The sequence below is a fragment of the Gadus macrocephalus genome, chromosome 17 (genome assembly GCF_031168955.1).
Source record: "Gadus macrocephalus chromosome 17, ASM3116895v1".
Lineage (NCBI taxonomy): Eukaryota > Metazoa > Chordata > Actinopteri > Gadiformes > Gadidae > Gadus > Gadus macrocephalus.
In genome coordinates this window covers 4531870-4536716 of record NC_082398.1, presented here as the reverse complement: position 1 = coordinate 4536716, position 4847 = coordinate 4531870, and the positions used below count along the sequence as shown (strand labels likewise).

Below are 4847 nucleotides of genomic sequence, written 5' to 3'. Positions count from 1 at the left end.
TAGGACGTACATTACCTTGTTTGGGGGTTTATTTTCTCGTAAATTGAGAGAAAGACTTGAAAGGCTCCTGAAAAAGGGAGGCAGACAGATGAAAAAGGGAGGGAGAGAGGAGGTGACCACCGGAGATTAAGTAAGGGAGTGTGTGAAACCAGAGAGGGACACAGCCAGGGTTTCTGAGGGAACACTGATTTGATGGCTTTTTTTATTTTTTAAAACCTTTTCAATAATCTCTCTTCACTGCGCTTGTTTTGTCTTCGGTTTCGCATCTCCTTGCTTTGATCGCACACGACTAAGGACACACACACTATGCGTGAATTAGTTGTATCATAGCGGCCATGTCGGGGTCAGTGAACACATAGTAACAACACCGTAGGGGCCGTGTGTTTCATGACTGGTCGGGTGGAAAGGAATCTCAACAACGGTCAGCCCAATCATCCGTAGAGAGGGGGGGGTGTGTGTGTGTGTGTGTGTGTGTGTGTGTGTGTGTGTGTGTGTGTGTGTGTGTGTGTGTGTGTGTGTGTGTGTGTGTGTGTGTGTGTGTGTGTGTGTGTGTGTGTGTGTGTGTGTGTGTGTGTGTGTGTGTGTGTCAGAGGGCATATTGAGTCAAGTAGAGCTCCTCTTTTGGGAATACCAGCTTTCCGAAAGGTCAGAGTTGACACGCACACACACGGACGACCATGCACACACAAGAAGGATATTGGCGATCCTAATAACATTGTCTCAAGAGGAAATTAATTAACGTCAGCCATTTCTGACACACTTCACTGAGACATGATACTAAACCTCAATCCATCTACACCAACCTAGATATAATTTGGCACTTGTGCGCTTGTGGGTGGGTGACGGTGTGTGTGTATATGTGTGTGTATATGGCTGTGTCAGTGCGAAGGACCCCTGCTGGTTAGCTGTGGGGTCAACCATAAGCCCCAGACTCGTGGGTATAAGCAGATTTATCATGGTGTCGTCCAGTCTCATGTTTTGAACAAGTTCTATAACTGCTGATTTAATCCCATTGTTTTGGGCTGACGGGGACTTAAACTGTCTAGTATTTCTGATGTCTGTATGTCTGTCTAGACAGATGATATCTTCTACAATATGGCTACGGGTAGATACCTAAACTGGCTTAATTCTGCTGTCTTCACCCTCTGCTTAAAGATTGTATTTGGTGCCAAGTACCAACACACACTTTTCACACACTCTCCAACGCGGTCGTCAACGGTTGTGATGACGACATTAAAGAGGATGGAAAAGATTTTTGTTTTGACCACAATCATTCACTTAATTTGATTGAACCACTCTCACTCCAGCCAACAAATGACTCACTTTGAGCATAGTACTCCAATATACTGTGTGTGTGATTGTATTTTTCCATGCCTGTTTGTGTGTCAACTGGAAAGCAGTTACAATGTGGCCGGCAGTGAACCAATCATAGCTGATACCGACACCAGTGATTAACCTTATATATTGACCAATCGGAGGCTGCAAATCGATATCCCGATAGGTCATTGACTGCGCCTGCTGTTTCTACGGTTGAGTCCTAACTGATTTGTTCAGTTGGGCTGACAGCTTAATTATAGCTTGAGTGTGCGAGAGGCTAATATTTGAATAGGTTTTAGAAGGGAAAACTGGCGCAGGTGGATGGCTTAGAGAGGCTCAGACACAGGAGGTTGGTAGGAGAGCTGCTATTGTGGATTTTAAATAATAACTATGTTTCTGCTTGGTAGATCATTGATGAGACTTTGAGAGATGAGCGGAAAAGTACCACAGTGGTGAATAATCCTATTGTGGATATAGTTTTATTTATCCAATGCAAAGTTAAACACAGGGTAGATCTGGGTAATGAAAGAAAACAATATGCACACAATAAGAGTAAGAAATACAGAATATTACTATTTTATTATTACTGTTACTTCTACTGAATACTTGCTTATACATTGAAATACCTTGTTTTATTCTTTTAGCTCCCTTTAAATAAAAAAAATGGAACCTGACAATGAACATATTAAATTAAAGCAGCAAAGAAGGGAGAATCATAGAATAAATACAACCTAACTGCAGGCTTGTGTTGTGTCCTATGTTCCTTCTGGTTCTAGTGTCTAGTGGTTTGCAACAGGAAGGCGGTACTGATACTAACTCATACATTTGATGGAGTTCACAAATTGGTAAACACATGTTGCACAGATGAAGCTACAACATAGGTCCGACACACTTCTAATATTCTCTCTTTCTCTTTCTTTATCTCAGGATGGTGCTGATTCATGGACGGGAGCCATCCAGGATCATTTCAGGTCGGCGTTTGATTTTATTTGTTTCTCGTTCTCGTACTGCAGGAAAAATAATGCAAAGGTCAGGTTTGGCAGGTGGAGCTAACGAGGCAGTGGGGGGGTCAGGGGGGGGGCAGGGAATTGGGGAGAGACCTTTAGAAACCTTCTTATTTTGGATCCTTCGAGCAGGGATTTTAAACTCTTTTGGCACTTCATCTAAAGGGCAAACTTGCCAGGGGAGGAAAATGAAAAAGACGAACGATAGGATCAGAAAGTGCAAAGTGCAAAACATGAATCATATTTTGCATTGTGTGCAATTTCAAACGTTGAAATGAATCACGAAATTATATTTTGAACGGATCGTCTATTATTATAATATCCAACAATTTGAATAATCCACACAGTTAGTCAGACACACACAGAGCTCCTTAACCTATTTTCTAACTGGCATGAATCAACGCAAGCCTCGTTAATTCAGAGTCAACAACTCATTAGTATGCAGTGTGGAAATAGAAGGGTGTGCTTGTTGTGTTGTTCAATCCTAGTCTGAATCCTCTCTCAGTAATCGGACAGATTATTGCACCCATAATCCGTCCTTTGCACACGTGCACACATCTTGCACTCGTACACACAGTCAAAATAAAGTGTCATTAATAACCACGATGGATTTTGAATCCGTCGAGTGCTTAGCCACAGGGGATATGCACTCAATAATGGCACACGCAAAACTACAGTAGCTACGGATTAGTCTCGGTAATCACATATTTACAGGTTCAGAAATACATTTCTGATGCGGGCACCCATTGATATCGGTTTGCTCTAAATTATAGAGTGACGTGTGCTGATTGTTTTGCCAGTGACATTTTTGCTTTCAAACAATCAAATGTGCTTTTTTTTTTTTTTTTCAGCCAATCACATACAGAATGTACGCACGCACGCACGCATATTACCACGGCAGCTCTCCGTGATGACTTCCTATTTAATCTGTAGCTGTGTCCAATGAGGAGACAGATTGTAATTTACACACATATCCCCCCCCCCCCCACCCACCCAACAGCCCCCCACACAACCAGCATGTTTGAAGTATATCTGTCAGCTGATATGGCCCATATATATACTGTATACACTCTGTAATGACATGTAATCTCCAATTACACTGACAGAAGCACATATTAATCCCTAGATGGGGGTCAGCCAGACAGGCTTTATGTAAACGTCAGAGGAAGCGTCCAGGGTGGGGATACAGTTAAAGATTCAACGCAGTGACCTCACTGTTTCTGCAGGGATTGTAGATTACAGTTTGCGACAAAACGTATGCTGTTTGAGTGTGAGGATTATGGTACACACGCACGCACACACACACACACACACACACACACACACACACACACACACACACACACACACACACACACACACACACACACACACACACACACACACACACACACACACACACATACACACACACACACACACACACACGGCAATAGCTTAAACAATCGGCTGACAGCTGAGTGAGATGGTCTTCATTCACCCCGAGGGAGGCAGGCCTGTCAGCAGGTCTGCAGTGTGAATCCCATTCTTTCCTAAACCCATGTCCATGCCTTGTGTACAGTTATGCCCTCTTCTTATTTATGCTGATTTTGAACATCTGTGCAATGTCGCATTGAAATGGATGCTAGCTGGCAGCGAGTGTGATGGCAATTAGAGACTTTGAGTGTATTCCAATATGTAACAATGTTGGATGCCACAAGTCACCAAGGATGCTTTTACTGTGTTCCTCAAAACCAAGGACCCATGGTGGCGATGATACAAACTAATTTATTGTAGAGGTTGAGTGTAATGATATCGAGCAGAAGGTGTAGCATGCAGGAGATCTGCCTGAGGCCCCGTTTACACAAAGGGAAAACGCAGGTATTTACACGCGGTTTGGCCTCTCATTTACACGAAAACGCTGTTTTTCTCACAGAAAACGATCATTTTTAAAAACTCCGGCCAAAGTGGAGATTTCTGAAAACGCCAGTTATGTGTTGTCGTGTCAATGGGTAGAAACAGGGTTTTAGGTTCTGTAGCGTCACATTATGCGCCAGGAAATGCCTAACATCATATGAGCGCCCTATGTTTACAGTTTGTTTGTTACAGGAAGACGCTCGTGGTATTCGTTGTTGTTGATTCTGAGGATTCTGATTGGCTTGCATGGCTTTATCCTTCTCCCTACACTGCCGCCCATAGGTTTGGCATAGTAATAATGGCGCTCGACGGCGTATTTATGCATTTTGATGTAAACGACAACATTTTTGAAAACTATGTTGCGTGCACAATGTTACTTTTGAAAACAGAGGGGGGGAAATATTTGTTTCTATAAATACCCTGTTACGTATAAACGTGGCCTGAGTGTGTGTGTGGTGATGGCTGGTTGAACCTGTGCACATTGATTACTCAATGAGCAACAGGTGTGCAGCCTCACCCAGCCCCAGAGTCCAATCAGACAGACTCAGGCCAGGTGATGCTGCTTCAACCAGCCGTCAACCACACACACACACACACCGCACAAAGATTTCTTTGTATGCATATACAAGT

General features: G+C 43.2%; 1 long non-coding RNA gene across 2 annotated transcripts in view; it reads left to right on the top strand.

Moving 5' to 3' along the window:
* LOC132475648 (uncharacterized) overlaps positions 1-3766 on the top strand; it is a 20642-nt gene extending 16876 nt beyond the window's left edge. For both annotated transcript variants that reach the window (XR_009529950.1, XR_009529949.1), the window contains one exon: positions 2245-3766. This is a non-coding gene — a long non-coding RNA (uncharacterized LOC132475648). The remainder of the gene's footprint in view (positions 1-2244) is intronic.
* The last annotated feature ends 1081 nt before the right edge of the window (positions 3767-4847 follow it).